General features: G+C 47.3%; 1 protein-coding gene across 4 annotated transcripts in view; it reads right to left on the reverse strand.

Moving 5' to 3' along the window:
- Positions 1 to 5,342: 5,342 nt before the first annotated feature.
- The window catches only part of DMTF1 (cyclin D binding myb like transcription factor 1), a 167,471-nt gene continuing 146,693 nt past the window's right edge, over positions 5,343 to 26,120 (reverse strand). For all 4 annotated transcript variants that reach the window (XR_008332461.1, XR_008332463.1, XR_008332460.1 and 1 more), the window contains one exon: positions 5,343 to 5,355. The gene's annotated coding sequence lies outside the window, so the exon portion shown is untranslated. The remainder of the gene's footprint in view (positions 5,356 to 26,120) is intronic.

Here is a 26,120-nt window from a genome sequence, read left to right on the forward strand (position 1 = left end):
TAGAGGGGGCCCCATGCTGCATGGAGCTTGACACGGGTTCAACTCTATCCATAATCTCGGCAAAGACCTTAAGAAAACTGTGTCCTACAGGGGGTCCCAAACTCAGGCCGGCCCCATTCACCCTCCGGGACTTCCAGAAACGTAAGGTCCCCACAATGGGGGTGGGGACCTTCAGGGTGCAATACCGAGGGCGGACGCGGCAACTGGACTTGCTTCTGGTCAAGGGCCCCTACATTAGCTTACTGGGATTGGCATGGTTTGGACCACTGGGGCTAGCCGTCACCGGGGTGAACCACACTAGCTTACAAGTGGACGTGGACGCCATATGCAAGGAATTTCCGGGGGGTTTCGATGGGAAATTGGGACAGTATACGGGCCCCCCCCCATTGCTCTACAGCTTGACCCCGCAGTACGACCGGTCAGGCTCAAGGCCCGCCGGGTCCCGTTCGCCCTGAAACCACGTATAGACAAGGAATTGGACCGGCTCGTGGAGCAAGGAGTGCTGGAGCCAGTGCATAATGCCCCCTGGGAAACCCCAATCGTCACACCCGTCAAGCCTAATGGTTCGGTCCGCATCTGTGCAGACTACAAATGTACCATAAACAAGGCCCTCACGGCCCATGCATACCCAGTGCCAGTGGTCAGCCATGTCCTTGCCACCCTGGCTGGGTCGAAAATTTTTGGCAAGCTGGACTTGGCCCAAGCATATCAACAGCTGCCAGTAGATGAGGCCACAGCAGAGGCACAGACGATTGTGACGCACAGAGGAGCGTTCAAGGTAAAGCGGCTGCAATTCGGTGTCAGTGTGGCACCAGGCATATTCCAGAATCTAATGGACTCGCTCCTTAAAGGGATTCCTGGCGTCACCCCCTTCTTCGATGATGTGTTGATTGCCGGGCCCACACCAGAGGAGTTTGAGGACCGCCTCCGCACCATTCTGCACCGTTTCCAGACGGCGGGTCTCAAGGTGAAGCAGGAAAAATGTCTACTAGGAGTGCCTCAGGTGGACTTTCTGGGATTTATGGTGGACGCAGAAGGGGTCCACCTGACTGGGGACAAGGTACGGGCCATTTGTGATGCCCCAGCGCCCAAGAACAAGACTGAACTTCAGGCCTTCTTGGGAGTATTGAACTTTTACCATTCCTTCCTTCCCCACAAGGCGGCGGTAGCGGAGCCCCTACACAGACTCCTGGACAAGCGGGCCCCTTGGGTGTGGGGCCAGCGCCAGGAGGCCGCATTCCAGGCAGTCAAGGAATTGCTTGTCTCAAACTCGGTCTTGGCACACTTCGATGAGAGGCTGCCGGTGGTGCTAGCATGCGACACCTCGCCCTATGGAATTGGCGCTGTCCTGGGACACCAACTCCCGGATGGAAGAGAGGTACCAGTGGCATACTTTTCCCAGACACTCAACGCAACCGAGCGGAACTACTCGCAAATCGACAAGGAGGGTCTGGCAATCGTGAAGGGAGTAAAAAAATTCCATGATTTCTTGTACGGGCGGCCCTTCACCGTGGTGACTGACCACAAGCCGTTGCTTGGCTTGTTTGCCCCTGAAAAGCAGCCCCCCCCAAGTGCTGTCTCCTCGTGTCCTCAGGTGGTCAATTTTTCTTGCCAGCTACCAAGTATGCACTGATTCACCAACCTGGGAAGACGATGGGCCATGCGGACGCCCTCAGCAGGCTACCACTACCAGAAACAGGCCCCGACCCAGCACCTGCACAAGAGGTTATGAGCCTGGAGCTGCTTCCCGACCGCCCCATTCAGGCACAAGAAGTTGCACACCATTCCAAGAAAGATAGGGTCATCTCCCGGGTCCTGGACTGGGTGTGGAGGGGATGGCCCAGCAGCAGCCCCGGGCCAGAATTCGCCGGCTACACAACCCGCAAACATGAACTGTCGGCCCACAAGGGGTGCTTGTTATGGGGAAGCAGGGTCGTTGTTCCCCAGCCCCTCCACAAAAGGGTCCTCACAGCCCTACACGAGACACACCCAGGGGTAGTAAGAATGAAGGCCCTTGCCAGGAGTTATGTGTGGTGGCCAGGGATCAACGGAGAGATAGAGGCCTGGGTCAAACAGGCCTGCCAAGAATCCTGCCCAGATCCCCCAAGGGCCCCAATCCAGTCCTGGGAGTCCGCCCGAGCACCATGGTCACGCCTGCATGTGGACTTCGCTGGCCCCTTTCAGGGGAAAACATTCTTTCAGGGGAAGTTGCACTGGTACCGTCCACTTCTACGTCCGCAGCCATCCGGGTACTACGCAGGCTGTTTGCAACCCACGGGCTCCCTGACACTCTCGTCTCAGACAACGGGACTGCATTCACGTCAGGAGAATTCCAAACCTTCACAGCGCAGAACGCCATCCGCCACATCCGTTCGGCGCCATTCCACCCTGCCACCAATGGCCAAGCAGAACGCATGGTGCGGACCACCAAGGACACCCTTCGCCGCATGACGCAAGGGGATTGGGAGTACCGCCTTGCCACATTCCTTCTAGCACAGCACAGCACCCCCAGCTCAATGACTGGCCGGAGCCCCGCTGAACTACTAATGGGTCGGCGCCTTGCAATCAGATTGGACCGCCTTCACCCCGATAGAGCTCAGGATGAGGTAGTGGTGGGGGAAGGCAAGAACCCCCGGACCTTCGAGGCTCAGGACCCAGTGTACGCAAAGAATTTTGGGGCAGGCCCAGCATGGGTACCCGCCACAGTCACCAGGGTCACTGGCCCCGTGTCATACGAGGTGCTAACAGATGGGGGGCAATGCTGGCGCCGCCACTGCGACCAGATACGGCGACGATTCCCGGGAGAAAACCAGGAGGAGGAAAGGGCAGAGGAGTCCCAAAGGAACAGAGGGGCAGTGAGGCCCATAGAGCATGAGGGGCCAGCAGGAGAGGCAGAATCAGTAAATACAGAGAGGACCTGCGAGGCCGAAAGGACACCGGAACCAGAACCAGGACTGAGCAAGCCGGTTGCGCCAGACCAAACAGCCCCATCACAGCCAGCATCCTTGGAACACGAGCCAGAACCTGAACCCCGGACCAGGGAACACCCCAGGCCGCAGCGCACACGTAGGCTGCCGGCGTACCTTGAGGACTATGAATGCGACCTCCCAGGCAGGACTGGAACTTAGAGGGGAGGGGTGTTATGTACTGAGTTGAATAGGATCCAAAAGGCAGCAGTCTGATTGGTCCTAGAACAATAGGATTCAGAATGCAGCAGTCTGATTGGTCCTAGAACAATGCAGCAGTATGATTGGTTGGCAGGAACTACCCAATCATGCTCCAGATAGAAGTGAATCCACAACCTGATTGGCTTACAGTAGAATTCCGGAATTAGCCAATCATGTGCAGCCCATTGTGTAAATAATGTATATAAAGCAGGTACTTTGAGGGGACTTTCTTTCATTCCTCCTCACCACTATGAGCTGAATAAAGAGCATGAAATCACTTTGCGACTCTGAGTATATTTCAATTTCCATTGCATTTTCCGGTTTCTTTCTTTATCACAAAAATCTGATCTTTTTGAGAAGCAGATTTGTTGTGCAAGACCTCCCAATGCACTATAATTGCACAACTTGAATTTGCCAGTTTGTGATTGAATCCCACCTAGGGTTGCCATATGCCTGGAATTTCCTGGGCAGGGCTGGGATTCGGCTGTCGGAAACAGGGTCTAGGCGGAAATTGCTGAAATGTCTGGGGAAATCCAAACAAATGGCAACCCATGTTGGAAATGTAGTTTTTTGTGAATTTCCTTTAAAAACTTTGGGAAAAACTCAAAAACTTTGGGAAAAACCAAAAATCTTTGGCCAAAACCCCCCACTTGGAAATAGCAACAGCCTGGAAGCAGTTTGTGGGGAATCCCTTGCTACGCAGCATCTTTCTGAAAAGGCAGCTGTGGTTTAAAGCAACCTGCAAGCCATGCCTGAGGCAAAGAAGCGGGAGAGACACCTGAGACGAGCTGTCTGGTGAGTTAATGGCAGAAGCACTTCGTGGTCTGTGGTTTCCTCTCTCTTGCCACGATTCTCAGCTTGTAAATCATTCTGAACCACAACTGCCTCTCACCATGGAGCCACTAAGAGACAGTGGCATTTCTCCTTCTCCTATACCAGGAGCGAAGGGGAAGAACATGACCTAGGAGGAGAAACTCCCCTCTCGCCTTGTCTCTATCAAGGACTGAATATAGGTCAGATAAAATGAGAAATTATCTCAAGATCTGTCCAGGAAAATGTCGCTGAAGGCATCGGAATGAGAAAAGAGAAGGCTGGAGCCAGGCTGGGGCAAATCCAACATGGAGATTGCTGGCAGCCAGCAAGCAGATGATGCCATCTGTTCACTGCATTTTCAAGGAACGGGAAAATATTTAAGGGGGGAGATAACTGGAGAGACAGACAAAGCCATATTTTGGTGTGGGGGGGTGTCATTTAGTTATTAGTCAACATTATGAGACAAGAGCGTGTTTGGGTGGAAGAGAACAGCCAGTCAAATACGGTCAAGGAAATGTGCATTTGGTTGCCCAAACTGCAAGCTGCTGCATTCAAATTCATCTACAGTCCATTCAGCCTAAAGCTTTGCATTGGTCAGACAACTCTGCTCTGCAGTCACCAGGCTCTGGCTTTTCATCATTCCTTGGCCCACAGACCAGGACGACAATGTGAGGTTTCTGCATCCCATCAGGTCAAGCTTGCCAAGTTGGCTCCCCTCTTTTCCAAGATAATTCATGCATCGCCAGCTTAGCGTCAGTCTTTGTCTCACCGAAGCCCAAACCTTTGCCTCTTGAATTATAGGGCTATTAATTCCATTCTCAGGAAGTTGTGAGAGTCCACTGTTGCCTGCCCTCCACCCTGGCATCATCTGAAGGAATGTGTCACACTCACAGCTAATCAAGACCTCCCTTCCTAAATGGAAGGAACTGGCTGATACTCAGCCAGGCACCATTCCCCCACTCCGGCCCCAAACTGGCAGAGCTCACAAACATTCCCAGGAGAGCTTTTCCAGCTCTACAGTGCCTGGAGAATCTTTAATTCAGGGGTGGGGGCCTCAGGCACAGGGCTGAAAGGACCCTCTCCAGGCCACTCCATCTTGTCCTTGCCAGACTCCCCTACATCAAATGAAGTCACCTCCCTCTCCTCTCCCCGTGACCCCTCCCAAATCTCTTCTGAGCATTTCCCTGACCTCTGGAGCAGATTGGGGAGGGGCACACAAGGAGAAGATGGGGAGGGGACGCTCCACTGCACCAGGGAGAGACGGCGACGTTGGATCCAACCCTTTACAAATACTCCCAGGATGAATTCAGACCTCTAGGACACTGTTTCCCAACCCTTTTTCTGACCATGGCCCCCTTCCAACCTTGTTTCCTTCCTGGGCCCCCCCCATGGGTGTAGCCAAGGTGGGCAGCTGCTCCTCCAATAAGTATAAATCAGTACAAATCAATACAAATCTGAGATTCTGTCCCCCCCAACAAAAGCCTGCCCCCTAACCAGACGACCCCACTTGGCTAGGCACTGGAGTGGATTTCACCCCATGCCTTGCAGAGCCGGGCTGATGCTGCGGACAATATCCAAAGGCTCTGATCCACTAGGCGCTGGGGTGGATTGCACCCTGCAGAGTCAGGCCCAGGCTGCCCCCAGGCCCAGCACTGGCGGCAGCAATAAGCAGCTCTGGCTCCCCCAGCCCTACCCATTGCCACCCCATCACTGCGCTTACCTGACCTGGGTGTTCTGGATTGCAGGCTCTACTGGTCAAAAGGGGAGCCTCAGCGATCACAGTCTCCTGCTGGAAAGAAACCAGGACTGCTCCAAGAAAATGCACGTGGCCCTGGTGGGATTGGCCAAGTGGAGAGCCAGCTATTCAGGATTCCCCCTTCTCACTTCCCTCTATGCCCCCCTAGCCTTGTGCTGTGACCCCCCGTTTACACAATTTTCACCTGCTGCCCTCTTGAACTATCCTGGGTCCCCCAGGGGACCATATGCCCCCCCTTGGGAAACACTGCTCTAGTAGATCAACAGAGACTATAATTTCACTTTTTCCTGTGTAGCCATGGTAATAAGGTGTGGCTCAATGTACACCTGAAGCCAAAGGCTTGCAGGCATGTTTGGCGGGTGAAAACATACCGACAGCCTTTAGCCAGGTTGGCCCAATTTTCCCGGCAGAAACCTGAGCAGCCTGCTGCACATTCCAAAGACTCCTTAATCTTTCTTCCATGTGGCTTCACACCCAATCCAAGCTGTTCTTGGGAGTTCGCTGCCCAGGGTCACGAGGCTTATTCCTGGGACATGAGCGCCAGCTGGTCATGGGGTCCAGACCCAGGGCAAGTGGTCTGGAAGACAGCACAGGCCCAGTTCCAAGGTTCCCTTTGTGGCCTGATGCTGTCCAAGAGCTCTGGACAAGCAGCAGCATGTTGGCAAGGGCAAATCTCCTGCCACTACTAGGCATGCTAGAAACTGACGGGGGCTGGAAGGCACCAAGTGAGCAGTCAAGGAACACCAGCAGTTATCAAACAAACAAACAGACAAACATTCCCCCGAAATGAGTCTGGCCCCAACCCAGGAAAAGCGTTCAGCTCCACTTCAGTCCCACTGAAACCAACAGGAGAAGTATATAATGGCTAACTTGAGGTCGTATTCAGTTCAACACACTTTATTTGGATTGGGTTGAGGGGGGCACTGGTTACACAACATTTTCAAATCACACCAAGTCATAGGGCACGCTGAATTGTTCAACTTTCCTATTCAAAAAATGAGGGGTGTTAAAAAGTCGTAACATGGCTTGGGAATTCAAAAGATATTTTGGTTAAATTAATATAATTCAGTTTTTCTTGGTAAGTAAAATGTGTGTAAAATTGCACAGAAATAAAAATTGATTGCCATGTACTTGTGCTTATATTATATATAAATATCATTATTATTATTATTATTATTTAGTATCTCCTAACATTTGCAGAAGATAAAATTTAAAATATTTGGTTTTATGAAAGTAGTTCATGTGCTTCTTCATCAGACATAGGCTTACTCAGCTAAATGTTGTCTAGTCACAAAAATAACAGCATGTTTGAATTCCTCACATCCATAAACATCTTCTTAAGACCCCTCGCTGAAGAAATTTGCAAAAATTAAGTTTCGCCTGCTAAAATGGCACACACTGCTCATGAAACATGGCCATGATGATACTAAAAATGAGTAAGGAATGTAAGAAAATACATTATTAACCCACTGATAATACCCAAGTGATAAATGTTTGGGAGTGGAAAGTGTGATGTGATGTTAAGGAAATGTGTGTCATTTTCACATCTCTTTTTTTTTTTTAGCTGGGGACTTCCACCCACACCTCATCCGCCAGCCTGGACACTGCTTCAGGCATGGAATGAAAGCAAGAAAAGAAATGATTGATGACACGGAGGGAATTCTCCACTAACTTACCCATTAATTGTGCCTTCCCCCAATGCTCACGTGAGGCAGTTATGCCAATGTGCTGCCAGATTATGGAAATAAGATGTTGCCACTAAGAATTTTTCTTCTTGATTTCACATTGGGGGGGGCAGTTGTGCCTGTTCTATCCATTCCTCCAAAATTATTCCATCTGGATTAGCATGGCAGAATACTTGAGCAAAGTCAACTTGAGGAAAATATACATTCCCTATACACTTGCTATTCTTTTGCTGTGACATAAACCAGAAAAGAACTGACAATTGCCGTTCTCCATCCTCCATGTGGCCTTGTCCTGGACCACGCTGGGTGAACGATTCCATCTGGCCATCCTAACCTTTGGATGAGACATTTAAAGCAAAGAAGCAGATCCACATTTCAAATGCAAAACTTTGAACTCAAGTCTTGCTCCTCTAAAGGGCTGAGGGGCCCACGCCAGGACCTCAGGGTGCCCCTCAGCCATGGGGGGGGGGTGCCGAAGACGGGGAAACCTGGAAGCTTTTGCAGTTTGGAATTTGGTGGGGTTCCCTACTGCAAGGGCGGCAGTGACCTTTTCCAACTCCAGTGAAGTAAAGTGTCTTTTAGGTGTAACAGAAAGAAGGCAAGGCACGCACCCCAAATACGGAGGTTCGGTTCCTTCACAAGGTCCCAGGGGATAATATGCTTAAAATATGCCTGGGAGCCAAGGGAACTTGCAAGGGGAGCAATGGCCCCACAGCTTCAGCTGCAAAGACTGTGGTTGCCAGGACTCCCGATGTCAGGCTGTGGCAAAATAACAACTCTCAGTGCTATAACGGAGGTGCAGAGCAGGGGCTGAGAGCCACCTGGTGGCCAGCTACAAAAAACTCTGAATTGGTTGGCATTTCGTGACTCCTTTACGGTAATTCTGGCAGGCTTGACGTGTGAAATCTCCTAAGGAGCTGACGACTGTCAAGTACTAATGATCATTTCTCCTTACCTGTCAAATATTGTTAGATACTAAGTGGTCTGTCAAACGTTAGGGAAAGTGCCACCCATATTCAACAGCTGACATGTAACAGCATTTTTCTTATGATATTTGATGTTTAATATTGATTGATTGATTGATTGATCTACAATATTTACAAACCACCCAAAAAATGAAGGTTCTCTGAGCAGCTTCCTGTAAGCCTGAAAACCAAACAAGCAATGTTTACAGGGCAATCCTATGCATATAGACACAAAAGTAACTTACAGGGCACTCATATACTTACCTGCACAAAATTGAGTCCCACAGATTTCAGTAGAGCTTACTCCAAGATCAGTGAGCATAGGATTGCAGCTATAGAACTGGATCCCAGTTTAGGTTGTAATCCTAATCCCACCTACCTGGGAGAATTCAATGGGATTTATTGAAGTGAGTAGACAGGGTTAGGAGTGCAATCTTGGGGCTCATCCACACTTAAACTTTGCTCTGCATTTCTAGGCACAGGTCCAAGTGCTTTGGGGGGCTGGTCCTGCTGCTTTCACCATGAAAATCCTCTCTTTACTGCTGAATTGGCTCAAACAACTATCTGTGGAAAGCAGAATTGCCATTTGTTCTGATTCAGGGTTAAAGAGCAGGTTTTCCTGAGGAAGGGGGGGGACACAGCACTCAGACACAGACCAGGAAAGTGCAGACCTATCCCTGGAAAGGGTGGTGGGGCAGCAGAACAAGCACCCCTGCCCTGCTGGCCATGCCCACGTCACCACTGGCTGCTGGCGCTCGCTGCTCCTGCCTGGGCACACGACGGCCTGACCCCTGGCTCAAAAGGAGGGGGACGAGGGGCTGGGGCGAGACTGGCCTGCTCCCCCCACCCCAGCCCTGATTCGCTCAGGTTGGTGCCACGACCGACTGGCACATGAGGGGAATGGATTCCACAACTTCCAAAATACCATTTTTACATGTGGCGTCCTCCCCTTCTTTCATTTTGCAGAGCCACAGGAGCCTCTGAGGCCTACCTGTCTTCGGAGCTAGGAGACAGAAAGGAAAATAAAAGCAGAGGAAGAAGATACAGATAGGAAATGTCCAGAAATCCCAAAGTCTAAACTCAGAGATCCTGGCTTATGTCTCGCAGCAGGACTCAGGATACACCCTGGACCTCCACCTTCCTCTGTTCCCTCCCTGTGTCAAATTAAATATTGTAAGCCCCCTTGGGGCAGGAACCCATTCTCAAGGGGCACATGCAGTGATGGTGCAAAGAAATAACACAAAATAAATCTCGCTACGCTCCTGCCCTGTGCAAGATGAAGCCCGCCAGACGCCTTTCCCTTAAAACCAAAGGTGTGTACACACCATCCATTGGGGGCTCCTGCAGCTTGAAAAGGGGCTAAGTCCGCAGAGCTGCATTGCGGACAGGCAGGGGCTTGGACCTTAGAAATGCAATTGGCAGAGAGGGCTCTGTGTGAGGTCCGCTCTCCTGGAGAGAAAGGAGAGATTGCTGGCAGCCAGCAAGCAGATTTTCTCCTGGAGAGAAAGGAGTATACAGTGGTACCTCAGGTTACATACGCTTCAGGTTACATACACTTCAGGTTACAGACTGACTCTGCTAACCCAGAAATAGTGCTTCAGGTTAAGAACTTTGCTTCAGGTTGAGAAAAGAAATTGTGCTCCAGCAGCGCAGCAGCAGCAGGAGGCCCCATTAGCTAAAGTGGTGCTTCAGGTTAAGAACAGTTTCAGGTTAAGTACTGACCTCTAGAATGAATTAAGTACATAACCTGAGGTACCACTGTATTGCACTTTGCGTTCCCTTCTCTCTTGGACCCGTGTTGGATGCAGACATACCTCTTCCGCATGTGTCTGGCATTGGTTATGTAAATGTCAGTTCATCACCCCCAACTTTTGTACCAAAAGTAACATTTCCATAACCAAGGCCGGGGGGTCCAGGCACTCACCCAGGGTCCATGTTCCTTGGGAGACCGGAGGCACAGAGACGGTCGGAGCTCCAGGAAATATGCTTTGTTCTCCTATTGCCACTTTCCGTCTGCATGGAGGGAATCTGCACCTGACAGCAGGGTCCGGTCAAGAGAGGCTTGTTCTCCACAGCAGGGCAGCCCTGGAGCCCAAGGCCTCTCTCCCTGGCTCTCCCATGGGCCATCAACCCCTTTTGGCATGTTCCCCTCTCTATCTCAGGTGAGGCCCTGGCTTGGAAAGAAATTGGAGCCTGCACTTTCCCACTGGCCTCCAATCTTCCCTTCAATACTTCAAATCCTCAAACCCCTACCATTTATTAATCTCCAGATTTAGGGGTGGCCCCTGCAAATCCAGAAAGTATTTTGCCTGCACAGTTTTTACTGCTACTGTTGCTGTGAATCAATGCATGATAATAAAATAAGGCTTATTTTTAAACTTCTCAGCTTGCTGCCCGATTCTTTCTGAAGTGGACTTGCTCCAAACAATGTTTTGCAGCCTAGCTCCTAAGCTTTTGGTTTTGCTGCTAAGGAGGGTATTTTAAAACGCTGTTTAGCTCACATTTGTGGGCATCTGGAGAGATAAATTTCAATTAATGTATCCTCTCCTTCCTGTTAAAACCCATTCCACACAGGGGCAAGATCCTGAAACTTTGGGAAATTCCCTTTAAAAAGATCTAGAACGTGTTTAGGATCAATGAGTGTGTATATTGCCATTTTAATGGAATGACCTCGTGATTTCAAGGTGTGACGTGAACGCAGCCTTAGAGTAAAGAGAATAGAGGCATGGAAAGACCATATGGTTCAACCTTGTAAGCAACCCCTTATTAACAACGGAAAATATCATATGGGGACCACAGCTGAGGACCTGCCAAGCTGTCAACAGCTGTGGACAAGTCAAGCCAAGGAGCCAAGACATATGCACCTGTGGTGGGTGACGCTAATAATAATAATAATAATAATAATAATAATAATAATAATAATTCTATGCCACTCATCTCCTCTAGACCTCGGAGCTCCTCCTACCTTCAGAGTTCCTTCTCAAGGTCACTGATAGGCACACTTGATCCTATGACTGGACTACTGATCCTGAAGAGCTGCCTAGCCCAGCTTCAGGTCCCCCCTTCTAGGACCCATCACTCTCAACTGACTCTCAACTGCCTCCCCCCAACATTCACTCTTCCTTTCCAAGCCTCCTCCAACCTTCCGTCTCCACCAGAATTCCACTCTCTCTCTTCCCCCTCCCTCCCTGCTGGACATTCACTTGGGAATTCTAATAGAATCACCTTCATTACCCTATTGCAAAAGGAGAGGAAGAGGTTACAGATGGGAAATGTCCAGGGATCCCAAAATCTAAACCCACAGACCCTGGCTTATGTCTTGCAGCAGTACTCAGGATACACCCCGGACCTCAACCTTCCTCTGTTCCCTCCCTGTGTCAAATTAAAGATTGTAAGCCCCTCGGGGCAGGATGGAGCCCTTGGTTATACTTGAAGCCCAGTGAAATTGCATGGTATTTCTGAGACATAAGAAGGTAGTGCATAAACCATTGCCCCAAATGCTTAAAATGTTCCAACGTAACATTTTAAGTAACATTTAGTAAGTATGAGTCTGCAGTAGGCCACCCACTCTGTCTCATCGGAGAGAACATTAAATGGTGTTGCTTATCAGCCCTCCTTGTGAGGAAGAGTGGGAGAACTCTTTTGTGGGGATTTTGAGCATGCAGGGTTGAAGCAGAGCTTTTCCTGGGTGGCGCAGTGTATGACCATGTGGCCAGCTATTGGGACTGCAGACAGGACCAGCCAGGAGGACATTCTGGGCTGCCTTCCACCTTGGCTTCTCCATGCGCAGCTGCCGTTAGAGCAATAAGCCGTCTTGCGTAATAGCCTCCCCCTCCCCTTGTGTTTGCAGTCACTTATTAGGTCACAATAAGAGTCATACCAGGTGCCTACATGTTACTTCAACCACAGCATAAGTTTCTGAACTCTAGACTTTAACTCTTGAAAGAATAAGGCTCAGATCTTTTGTGCCAAGCTTAAGTGGGGAGGAATAATGATGCAAAATCGCCCATCAAATTCTTTGCCGTCTGCACTGTTTTACGAGAGCTTTGTGAGTTGGTGTTGAAAATGGTTGGCAGGAGTTTGTATATCTACCATTTCTTGTTAGCAATAAACCAGGCCTCGAGAGAAGTTTCTGCAGAAAACTTTCTTGCAAAACTGTACAAAATATCAATAATGATGGTCATCCAACACCATTGTTTTGGTGCCAGTCTTTGTTCTACCTTAATAAGAACATACTGGAGGTAAGTCAAGTAACGCCATTGCATTTTTGCTTGGCCTCTACTGACACCACCATATTACTGACACCAAAGAAGGCAAGGGATGGTGCACAGACAACATATTCATTCATGAGGATATTCAAAGTCTCAGATCTTCTTAGAGCTCATCCACACTTCTAGGCACAGGCTTAAAGTTCCCTGTCTGAGGGCTTTTGCTTTTTGTGTGTGTGTGCCCCGTTGCTTTCCTGCAAAAAAAATCACTCTTTACCCCTGAATCTGCAGGAAACCCAATTGCCATTTGTTCTGATTTAGCATTAAAGAGCAGGTTTTCCTGAGGAAAGTGCCAGGGCAAAAATAAATAAATCCCACTTTGACATGGATCAGGAAAGCACAGACCTATGGCTAGAAAGTGTGGGGCAAAAAGTAAGTAGGGATGAGCCCTTACTGTGCTCAACACCAAAACATTCAGACGTTGAACAATAGCGGTCTGCTTTCCCTGCTCTTCCACCTTGTCCAGCATGAAAGGAGAGCTAAGGCACACAGAGATAAACTGCAGAGGTGAAAGATAGCTGACTCCACCCCCCCTCCTGTAAGGTGGGCTGAAGCAGCTGCATCGGGCAGCAGAAGCACAAGAGGCAGAGCCCTGCCTGCCCCACCACTTCTGGCGACGGCAGAATGCCCCCGCCAGCATTCTGGCATGTGGCATTGCCGCTCTTCTTCCTCGCCCAGGGCCAGAGAAGACAAGCGTCTCAGCACTGCGGCCTGCTCCTGAGGTCGACGAGAGGGGGCTATTCTGCAGCAGGGTGGGGAGCAGAGAGGGGCAAATTCCCATTTCGTCTCAGAAGGTGAAATGGGACAGGCTGCTCCTTCCTAACCATGTTTACTCAGAAGCCCCATTGAATTCAGTGGGGCTTAGAGGTAAGTGGGTTTCGGATTGCAGCCTTAGTTGGATATAACCCAGAGAGCTCAGGAAAAGGAACATCTGCATCTTGGGGGGGGGGGATTCTGCTAAAGTTTTTTTGCATTAGTGAACCAAATCAGATCAAATTGTAACATTTAGTGACATGTCCTTCACAAGTTTATGCCATTGGCTCAAACCTCTTTCCCTTGTTCCAAGAGAGGACCTAACACCCTTTTTGTTTTATAACTGCTTGGTTTTCAGGAAATATAAATTCTTCAGTCTATGCAGATATATATGTAATATGTACATTGCTCCTGCCAGAGAAAGACTGGGGTTTGGGGTTTTTAAAGTTACTTCTGTAAGTGGCTGCCAAGTGAAGATTACCTCTCAATGAGATGCACGTATTTGATCTACCAGTTCTCATATGTTGATTGAGCGGAGGGTGACTGACTGCTCCACATGACATTTTGATGACCCTTTCTGTACACCTGGTTTGAGTTTAAAGTTAGTGATGGAACATACATCTAGGCATCTTTCCAGCAGTTTCCCATTTCATAATGATGGCTTTAGAAGAACACATTACAATGAGTCCACATACATCTATCATAAAACACATCCAGAATTCTTCTCTATAATTTTTCAAAATGAGCACAATATAGTCCTTTTATGAGGCCTTGAGGCCTCTTGCATTTGTATTTTGGGCATAAAGAAACTTTTTATTTTGCCACCAGAAACCACTGGTAATTAAAGGATTGGCAATAGCCTGATGGATGGTTTTACATTGTATTAAATGGTCTTTGTTATAATGGTTACATGTGGATAACTTGTAGTTTATTATATAGCAGCAAAATGCACATTATAATGGAATCAGAGGAGGGGGAGGGCTGTCCCCTGTAGGCCACCTTGAATGGAGAGTCATTGTGCCCTCACTATAGCTAAACCATGGTTCTAAGGAAGAAAGTAACCCCATTGAGAGAGCGTGAATGCTAAACTGATTTGTTTCACCCTGGTGACCCCATCCATTGAGAATCAAGCTCACTCCTTCATCTGCCTTGGTCCATCCTTGGAAGAGTTCCTTTGTCATACTAGAGTCTGACAGTGAAAAAGAGCTAATGCTACTCTAGGCTGCATCAACAGAAGTCTAGTGTCCAGATTAAGGGAAGTCATAGTCCCACTCTCTTCTGCCTTGGTCAGACCACACCTGGAGTACTGTCTCCAGCTCTGGACAACCACAATTTAAGAAAGATATTGACAAGCCAGAAGGTGTGCAGAGGAGGGCGACCGAGATGATCCAGGGTCTGGAAAACAAGCCTTATGAGGAATGGTCAAAGGAGCTGGGTCTGTTTAGCCTGGAAAGGAAGAGACTGAGAGGAGATATGACGGCCATCTTCAAATGCCTCAAGGGCTGTTACATGGAAGCGGGAACAAGCTTGTTTTTCCTGCTCTGAAGGGTAGGATTCAAACCAATGGCTTCAAGTTACAAGAAAAACTTTATGATAGTAAGAGCTGTTCGGCAATGGAAGGATCTCCTTCAGGAAGTTGTGGACTCTCCTTCCTTGGAGGTTTTTAAGCAGAGGTTGGATGGCCATCTGTCATGGATTCTTTAGCTGAGATTCCTGCACTGCAGGGGGTTGGACTAGATGACCCTTGGGGTCCCTTCCAACTCTACCATTCTAATGAGCCATCAGCCAGGTAATCACTTCAACACAGGAAGCTAGCCTGGTTTATATTTTAACATTTGCTGGATCCAGGGATTAGAAGGATCTCACAAACAGCCTACTTCCTCCCTCGCCCCCAGCTCATAACAATACTATCTGAAGCTCATCAGGCCAAGGAAATCAGTGCACAAAGCTGAAGAGGGGGTAGGAAGTGGTCTTCCAGTAATCTTCCAGAGAGAGCTGTAGCTGGTGTTTCAGTTCCGCCCTTAGATTAAATCCCTAAGCGCCTTTGCCCAATTTGTGCAACTCAAAGGACTCCAGTCCCACCCAGGAGAGGAGTGTCTGCACACCTGCTGCCAATTTGCTGAGTGCTTCGCTAACGTTAAAGACCTGGCTCCATGTGTGTCAAATTTACACCTTTGGCTTCTGACTGGGACATCCTCCTATGCTTGAACAGTGTCTCTGCAAGACACAATATGCAGTGCCTTGGATGAGGGAAGTAAATGACTTAAGGACTCATGTTTGTGGAAGACTATGGAGACATGTGGCAGGACTGTGAATGAAAGAGGAAGTCCTAAGGAGAAAAATCTGGCATCAGTGATACCCCATATTATATTCAACGTTTAGGAATATCTGGCTGGTCCACAACTTTCCCTTTCAGCCATGAATTAAAGACCAAAAGGTTGAGACAGACATAACATTTTAACAGTGATTGCAGTGGCTGCTTCAACTGCCTCTCCAACTGCCTCATGCCCTGGTGGACCTTTCTTTCTTTACTTTTTAAAGTGATATGCATTTTATTTGTTCATTCTTCATTTGAGAAGACCATGCACAATCATTTAAAAATCAGTTGCAAATTGTTCCAGGCACTCAGAATGGAGGAGACGACAGTTATTACCAGTGCTTTTTTTCTGGGGTGCTCAAGGGTACGCAGTACAGGCACCTCTTTCCCCAAATGTCAGAAGTGTGGCACTTACTGTAACAACTTTATGGTGAGTACTGGCACCTTTTTTTCTACCTATATAAAAAAGGCCCTGGTTTTTACTGATATCACAGATGCTAACCAATAGGCATGCTCCAGAGCTGGCTTTTCTCTGGTCCACGATGTGAGCAGTGCAGACATTTTGCAGAACTTTATTTTTAAAAAATAAATTCAGGATAGAAAAAAGGCATGTTGTGAGGATACAGCTACACTAGTCACTGTTCAAATATTAGGAAGAGGTGCAAAGACTCATGAGGAAGGAAGTCCTGTGATGAAACCACAACAATTAGGATCAGGAAGGAACAATTCTATTCCTAGGTTAACCCAGGTTTTCTCTCTGACCATGGGGAAATTCCTTCAGTTTATTTTCAAAATGTTAGATATTTCAGGACTTCATTATGGCCATCCCGTAAATATGACACCTTGTCACCGTCATCAATTTTTACCCTGCTCTTCTGTTTAAAACAATCAAGCAAAACCCCCAAAAGTATGCAGCCTAATATGAAACCAATAACAAAGTTAAACCGATACAAAATGTGAGGCAATACTAAAGATAGCAGCAAGAAACCAATCCAATAGGTTTAAACGCTGCCCTTTAAAACAGCGTCTCACATGTTTAGACTGTCAGTGATTGTAAAAGAAAAAGGTTCTGACCTCCTTTGCCTGGTTTTCAGACCCTAGTTGGCACAAAGAGTCCTTAAGAAAGAGTACTTTGCAGAATGCTGCTTTTATTCTTAAAAGGGGTCTTCTCCAACCACGACCAACAGCTTTTACACACACCAAACGCAGCCAGCTTTCTACCAACCAACCCACACCAAACACTACCATTGACCACTCTATATATACAGGTACAATTTGGTGAAAGATTGCATGAGTCATTGTAGGCCGCTGACTCATGCTGACTTAGTTCTTTTAGCATTAAAGAAACAGTGGCCAATTTTTAGCCGTGACAGAGACATGGGGGGGGGGGTGGCATAAGTTTCCACCAACCTAGAAATGGACAGAGAGAGGCAGAGGGAGAGAGCTCATCAGATCTCCACCGGAGAATACGCTACAATTTTGACACCAGACCTGAGAAGGCCCTATCTCTTTTTCCGGCTGGCTTGGACAAATATAATAACAGCATCGATGGTGCGGCTTGTAGCGCTGAGCTCAGCAACTTACATGAGAGCAGGGGATTTGCAAAGTAAACTTGTACAGGGTGAGTCTTGTAAAAGAGGCCCTGTGGAATATGTGCACTCTGTATCCATGGGACCTCTTTTAAAGGACTCACCCTGTATAAGGCCAATTAGGGCTTTGAAAGTCAGCACCGGCAATTAATTTATGAATATACAAAGTTATAGACTGCCTGCTCGTAAAAATATCAAAGTGATGATCAAAATAAAAGCAGCATTTCCGCTTTCCCCTTCATTTTAAAGAGCATGTCTAGTCAGAGAGGCAAACGGTGGCAGCTGCTCTCCTAGCCATATCACCCAGAAACTGAAGGAGGACCCCTTTAGTCCACCCCAGAGCGAGAGACGGAGGGGATGGCAGAGAGGCTTACGGGGGGGGGGGAGCCAAGAGCAGCTCCCACGACAGGGTCAGAGGGGACTGGACAGATCATGGCGCAAGCAGGCAGGCAGGGCTGCTGGCAAAAGACCTTTCCAGCCATTACCATCATCCCAGAAATGTGCCGGGTCAAGGAGGACTCATATCAAACCAGAGGCAGACTTTGGGCTTTCCATTTTCAGTGGCACCCTGTACAATGCCAACCCCCCCCCGCCTCTCTCACTGTTGTTGCCGCCCCTGTAGACCCTCTCAGCTTGGTGAACCAAACTGTGCCTCAACCCCATTGCATTGCCTGACCCGTTGACTTCACAAGGGATTGCAAAGAGGCTTGTTTAAAGCAGCACCGCTGCCCCCCCCCCAGAGCACAGGGGCCACGTGGGCACCTTCCTGCCTGTCAGAACCCCCAGGTCTCCTTCTTACTAAGCTTTGGGAAGGGGAGGGGTTCTGACAGGGTCCTGGAGTCCTCCGCCTTTTTCCCGATCTGACTTTGGGAAGGTGGCACAAGGGTTGGGGCGCGTGTCAAATTTTGGCCTCGCATAGGATGCCATTTATTTTATTTATTTATTGAAATTATATACCGCCCTATACTCGCAGGCCATAATCCCCTAGGATTGCATATACACCACAGTGAGTTACTGTCTTGTAAAGAATCATCTCTATTCACTCCAAAAGTGAATATTATTAATATAGTATTAATTATAACTATCTTCTATCATAGTACTGGATCATGACTTACAGTGGCGTAGCTACACCCTCTCAAGTATAATTAATTTACCACATTTAAAAGATTTGAAAATTAACATCTGTCCCTAATTGCTTTTTATCCAAATGAAAGTGGTGGAAACAATAGAATTAAACTTAGTGCTTCAAATCACAAAGTTAATTTGTACCTAAAATAGTTGTGAATTGAAGGGGTTTTTAAATTACAATTTGCATCAGATTTAGAGTGGATGACATCCACGACAGATGGACTCTGTCTGATACTAATTTAGCTAGAAAAAATAATTGGGCAAATCCTAAATTCATTCATCTTCATTATGCTCCTAAATATTTCAGAACATGTCCCTCTGGGGTGGGTCAGCTGGAAGACATGGTTAATTAGTTCATTATCCTTTCACATTTGAATTTTATTCCCCTTTTAGATGAAATGTAGGATGAGGTCCTATTGGGAGAGCATTGTAATTGACAGGCACATGCTGTGGGGAGTGGGGAAGGATCAGGATGGATTGTCTTTGGATAACGGTGGTCCCTTGAGGTCCCAGCACAGCGTTAGTGCTAAGCTATGGTTGCCTCCTAGCAGCACGGTTACGAGGCTGCGATCATTGGTTGGAAGGATGCACAATGTGGCTGTGGAAGAGAATGCAAAATCTGGTCGTAGTTGGACATGTTATCCTAAATTAACAAGAGCCGGTTGATTTTAAGCCACTTCACTGCGCTGACCTCCCTGCCAGGATGTAGCACAGTAGCTTCCAAAGAGAGAGAATCCCAGTCTGAAAGTGGCCCCCAAAGCAATCAAAGCCGCTCTTCCCCACGCCACCTCCAGATATTGCTCTTTGCCAGGCTACTCCAGATGGTTAAACTGCTCTCTTTGGCAGGAACTAGATGATTAACGGCTGCTGGAAACTCCCTGTCCAACCTGCTTCTGTATGTGAAACAGGGCAGGTGGAGATGGGGAAGAAATCTTGACCTTCACTTCAGGCACCCAGATGTTTGGGGTCATCTTCAGGTACCCACTGCAAGGTTTCTCTATAAAGGTGAGGGGAGCTATTGATACTGTTGATAGCAGCCTCTTAATCTGGCCCCTCACAGTATCAGGAGATGCTCTTGAGGCTGCTCTTTGCACATCAGACGTCATGTGATTGTGTTACATTCCATTTCAATTGGTAAATTTCTGTGGACGTTAGGGAAGCATCATGATGGATTTATAAAGTCCAGGAAATAGAACCACAGGGAAGATGAAGTGATCTTGTTTGCTCTGCCCAGACAGGAACTGGGACCTCTGGCTGCTGCCCTAACTTTTAAACACATTTCTTCACCATTAATCCTCACTTCTTCCTATTGCAGTGCCTGGATTTATCACCCCATATAACACACCTGTTAAAATAATTATAAGTGCTTCTTATAAAGATAAAACTGACAAGGTTCTGTAGGCCTTGAGAGCTGAATCACTCATGTTTTTTGGCAATGTTTCTTCGAGATGAAATGGTGGGTGTCAAGAGTTTGTGTAGGTCTGGTAGCATTTCATTTCTCCAAAAGGCCCAGGATACGTGCACCAATACACACAGGCAACAAAAGTTACATAGTGCAGCACTGACATGGAACCTCATGGGGAACATGCGCTGAACTGGGAAAAATCACAGGAGCTGAATAGTCTTAAGAGCGGTCCCTCATTTGTGTTCATCTCTTGATGAGCGCATGATCAAGGGAGGATCTGGACATACAGTATGTAAATGAACCAGCACACACCAGCTACTCAGACAGAATTTTCATTGCACCCATTCACAAAACCACAACTATTGTTTGGTAAGTAGCTGTAGTTCCCACAGTCAAGTGTGAGTTATCTGGAGATACATAATGAAATGAGGAGAAACCTCATGATTTCTATTTGTGTCAACCAAATGTGCACTGTAATAAGGGATGTTCTACTGTATTTGTCTAGGGATATGGATTCACAGATTTGAAATGTCAAACAGAAAACAGTTTTCATTTCCATTCTGTTTTTAAGAAACCCTTAAAATGCCACTTGATTCTTTTTGTTTCTTGTGTTGTCAGGCTACCCTACAATAGGGGTGGCGGGGTAATTCCTGTTCTAGGTTCTCAAAAAGCTAGTTCATGGTTCATTTAAATGTAAATATTCCATGGCTTTACCATAACTGATTTAGCTGGAAAACCTGTAAGCGAAAGAAGAGGGACATCTTAATAAAGAAGGTTGTGGTTCCTGGGGCAGATACAGTGGCCCTATTTCCTGAGATGAAAACAATTGACTGCATTTTTATTGTTGATTTTCTGTGCTTCCCAGGGCTGCTTTTTGGGTGGAATGGTGAGATATCAGTTTTAAAAATAAGTCACTCAAGAGGCTTGGACTTATTTACATCCATCCCTTAAGGATTCCTTTTACAGCTCAGGGAAGCAAGGGCTGTCATATTCTGCTATTTACAAAAATCTGTCCTTATTCTTGCCTCACCTGCCTTCTCATCAATACGAGCGATGGACTTATTTTGTGGTACGATGCACTTTGCCCTACTAGAGAGGCCGCTCGCACTCACCTTTGGCACTCCGATGATGGATGGTCGGGGTATCTGTGTACAGACAGTGACTTCATGGCAGCCCATCCCTTCCGCAGGCAGTGCAGGTGCATCAGGAGCCCCAGGCACGGACTGGGCAGCCACATGGTTGCTTGAATTGCTCTTTGCTCTGAGGCTGCTGGTTTTTTCTGTGCCATGTCTGTGGGGGGAGATTCCTTCTCCAGCCTCGTGGCCCTGAGGATCCTCGGGGTGGATGGCTTCTGCAGCTGGTTGCCTACTTACAGCGGAGTCGGTTGCAACTTTTTGTACTTCCACGACGGCCAGGCAGTTGGGCTCAGGCTGGTCGAAAGGAGTGTTTTCCCTCACACTTCCAAAGCAGGTGAGCAAAGCGGAGCAAGGAAACGGATGCATCGTGAATACCAGGATGCTGCTGCTTATCCCACGTTTGGGGCTGGCATTCATACTGTGGAATTATCACATCCTGAAGGGGGGAACCAAAAGGTGACAGCAGGTAGTCTTCTTACCGTGGTTCTCCCAATACCTGAAGTCCAGAATATTCCATGGCTGTGGAGATGGTGGGCTGGAGAACCATTCCTCGGGGATCTAATGGAGGCAGACGATGAATGCCCTGTGCCCTCTGACTGGGCAGAAGAGGCAAAGATGCAAGGAAAATGTTTTGCGGCAGATTCTCGTTGTCAGCAGCTGAACAAAAAGCTCTTACAAAAGAAGCATCTCCTCAGCAAGCTACAGTTACAGTCCAAGGCCGAACAGATGCTTCGTGGTGAGGTAGTGCTAAGTCAATAGTGCTGTGGCCTCAAGTTACTTGGCCGAAGCGGCAAAAAAAGAGAATGTAGCCTGATCTGCCCAGCTATAATAGTATCAACGTGTGTATCGGTGACATCATAACAATAGCATAACCGGTTCTGGTTACGCAACTCAGATGATTATTAGCAAAGGCCCAACATTAAAATCTTTGTCTGTCACTAATGAAGATAAAAATGTGTTTTCCAAACCCCTGCTAGCCCATCCATTATTAAAGTGCAGAGTTTGATTTTAATCTTATGTCAAAAGGGAGACAATTGGGTTCGCTCTTCTACTTCAGTTATATCAAAAGATTCCTCCCGTCTCATGACTGCCAGTGCACAGAAGAATCTTTGGGACATCTCTCTCTACGCCCCATGTAGACTGGTGATTCTTTCTTTGTTATCAACTCACCCTCCAGACCTTATTACAGACCCTGATATTGTGAAGTGGGGGCAAAGGCCACTGTTCCTGGAGTGAACCCAAATCACTACCAGGGGTGGAAAGGGAGTGAAAGGTTTATTTCAAACAGCAGCAAGAAAGGCACAGGTTAACACCTAAAGTCTGCGCACCATCCTAAGGGATGAGGCTCACATTTCTATGGTTTCTCTGCAATGCTTCACATAAACACAGTGCCATCAGCCCATGTGTGCATTTTCATTGGTTCCTACAAACCTGCTCCAATCTGCAGAAGCAATATCATGGCAACAGGTAACTTTAAATAAAGTTGCACCTCGACACGTCCGCTAGCTTCTGATGTACTTTTCTCTTTCTCCGAAGTCTCTGGCTTCCAACTCGCAAGGCTGACTGCCCTGGCCTGTTGCTTTGCCCAAAGATAAGAAAGCTCACAGCATACACAAAATCTAGTAGTTCCATTAACAAATTTATACTTTAAAGTTTAAAGGAACAACATGAAATAGTTGTGCCAAAGCAGGAGGAGTAATCTGATGGGTCTCCTCCTCCTCCTCCTCCTTGAGGGCAGATGACTGCGCCTCCCACAATGTCTAACAGCACCAAATGTGTGACATGAAGACACTGCATTGCAAGATTTCCCATTCATGTCTCTGTGTGTAGGGAATTATTTAACCAAGAGGGCACAATTATTCATCCATAAGAGGAATCATGCAGCTAATATGAAACATTAAAAGAAGATAAAATACAGCATTCAAATCATACTTGACTGCCAAGGCAACAGTGAACATTTTGACTTACTGTCAAAGAAAATGCATCAGGAATGTTGCCTGCTCTTTCAGAGAATATAACAATCTTTCATTGGCACTTGTATCACTGCCTTCTTGTAAAATAAACAAAGAAAAATGTCCTCTTGGGCAAACCAAAAACTGGATCCTCTTTCCCAAGCTATATGTGGGTTCAGCTTTTGAGTGTGATTAAATGGAGAATAAGTCTTAACAGATAGTGTGGTGACTATCATTGATCTGCGTTACCTGACCATGTGTTGCATGTTATGAAATCATTTTGTATGAAGATGAAAAAATCTGTTCATTGACTGGATAAACAAGGCTACGTTGCAATCTTAGTGCTGTCGCAGGAATAATATATGAAATAAATGCTGCAATTATGGCTTGAGTATATTGCTATTAAATTTTTTGTGTGTGTTTTGTGTTTTAGCTGCAGTGGAAAGAAAATTCACAGCCCATGTTTCCTAAATGTCATTAAATAAAACATCGTCAAGGAAGTTGGGTGTATCAACATACTCCTTGACTCCTTGATCAGCACTGTAGACATAGACGTATAGATGCACACACGTAAATAGGGTCCAACAGTGTTATATCACTGTAAATGAGACTAGAATCTGACTCTGGGTGGGAATCAGAGCTCGTATAACAGCTGAGGTTTCAAGTGACCTCCTGTGTTCAGGTCACCTTTAAGGTGTCGCATCCTGGCATTTCCCCCTCCCCTCTCCCTTGTAAGTCCTTCGGAATTGCAGAGGGGCAGCAATGATTTTAGGCTGCAATCCATGCGCCTGTGTGTGAGCTTCACCATCAGTTGGACTACTCTTGGAGTAAGAATGTGCAGGATTGTGCTGTAAGTCTGCTGCAGTTTTGATTGGGGATTGGATTTCAGAGATCTCAACCAAGAAGAAAGGACTGGAGTTTGCCATGGATTTCTCTTGGGAACTTGGGATGGGGGATTTGATTTAAACAGTCTGCCAAAATACATACATGGCTTGTGCCTGGGAAGCTGCTTCCATTTGTGAAAGCGCAAGGCCACAGGTGGCCATGAAACCCTGGTGCCGGGACTTCCTGCAACACAGGCTGCTAATTAGTCGAAGCTTCTGTCAGTCACTTGTGGCTCATGCTTTGACAGATGCTTATTTCATTATACCCTCTTTAGGAGAAAGAGAAAGAAGAGAATGGAGTTGGCTTGCATGCCCAGCCCTGCCCGTTCCTAAAAGTGAGCGACCCTCCTCCTCCTTCCCCTTTCCCAAAGATGGGATCCCCTGTCTGGTTTTGCAAGGGTGAGAGTCTTCTGAAGAAAGGTTCCCCATCTTATTTACAAGAGGGAGAGGGAGAGAGCAGTTGGAAATCCTGGAGAGGGGAAGTGGGAGGAAAGGCTGCCCTCCAAGCAAACTTGAAAGTGTGCGTGTTTGTTGCTGCCAGCTGCTAGTTTTGCTGTTAAGTCTAAGGAAGGGAGAGTTGCAAGGGACCCAGCCCCCTGAAACGCAGGGATCTCAACTGAAGCATCCCCCTCCTCCTCCTCGTCCTCTGCTGCCCCCCCCCCCGCCACCCCACTGTCGGGCAGTCCGGAAAGCGGCAAAGGAGCTGCAGAGTCTTATTTACACCAGATAAACACTGGTATTGACTGGTATTGTGAATGAAGAAGACCTCTCCCTTCCATGTGCTGGGGTGGGTGGATGCATGGGTATGGGGAATATCCTTTTTCTTCTTCTGCTGCTGCTGCTGCTTCTTCTTCTTCTACTACTACTACTACTACTACTACTACTTCTACTTCTTCATCCTTTTTCCTCCCCTCCACATCTCAGAGATGAATTAAAAGTGGTGGAGAGATCAAACCTCCATCAAACCTCACTTTAAATTTTGTAATTGCAATGGTTCAGCAGCCAGCAATCTTTTAGGAAACTTGTGGAGTGTTTATTCCGCAAGTTGTCTACTCAGACGTTAGTCCCATGCTATTTAATGGAGCTTACTCCCAGGTAACTGGGCAAAGACTGTGCAGTCTTATACTGCAATCGTAAGCATTTTTACTCAGAAGTAAGTCCCACTGAGTTCCATAGGACTTACTCTCTGGTATGTGCCTGATCATTGTCACAGTTTCCATTATTATTATATTTATATCTTGGCGCTGAGGATAACCTTTCCTGTGCAAAGTGCTTGACATGCAGATCTTGGAGCTGTGAGGAGCTGTGGGGTCTGCCTTTCCTTAGCAATATGGGAAAGGGGAAACTAAGCACCCACTCATGAAACTCTTGGTATCTCCAGCTCAGCAGTGCTAGTGCTACAAAAGAGTCACACCAGAGGCTCAGAGGAACTTGGCAAGTTAGGGTGTGTGTGTGGATGGTTGGCTCCATGGCTATTACCATGCCTGCCTTGCTAAGAGGAAAGGGACTGAAATAAAACACAAGGGATCAATAAAAACATTATATAAAAAATTAAGCTTTGTATTCAAATGATAGATTGCCTACTTTTTATGCCCTTTAAAAACAAATGTGTTAAGGGGTGTGTGCATGTGTGTGCCAAACTCAGCCTTTGACCCAGGTGAAAGTAAGCCTTGTTTCGCCTCTGATGGTTGGTTATAGTTCAGCAAGGAAACATCAACTTCTGAACTTGTCTGGTATTTTCATCAAAGCACCTCCAGTACTACGGCACAATCCAGGTAGAATTCCCCCACACAAACATACATTTTCCCATCACGGTGGTGCATTGGTGGGAGAAGTTGTTGCTGGCGGCAGTTTTCCCTCCTGTCTAATTCTTCAAGATACAGAAGCCCTCTCAGGGTCTTCAGCTGACCAGCCTCCCTCAGGAACATCAGTGGCTCAGATCCACCACAAGCCATGCATTCTGTGGCACTCCTGAGATCAGGCAGGCCCCCTCCCTGCTGAATGGCAGGTGCCTGACAAAGACCTTTCTATTACAACAGGCATTTTAAATAAGTTTAGCAGGGCCCAATGTCCCTGTGCCTGTTGCATTTCCCAAAGGCTTTAGAACCAAAAAACTTAGACCTGTAGAGTTGGAAGGGACCCCCGAGGGAAATCTAGTCCAACCCCTTGCAATGTAGGAATCTCAGCATGCGGTTCCCGCATCCAATTTGAAACCATACCAGACCCTGTTTAGCTTTGAAAATGCACCAACAGTTTTATTGCTGCACCACTAGTAGCTTGTGCTATCAGTTGCAGTAAGATC

The sequence above is a fragment of the Podarcis raffonei genome, chromosome 10 (genome assembly GCF_027172205.1).
Source record: "Podarcis raffonei isolate rPodRaf1 chromosome 10, rPodRaf1.pri, whole genome shotgun sequence".
In the NCBI taxonomy this organism is placed as follows: domain Eukaryota; kingdom Metazoa; phylum Chordata; class Lepidosauria; order Squamata; family Lacertidae; genus Podarcis; species Podarcis raffonei.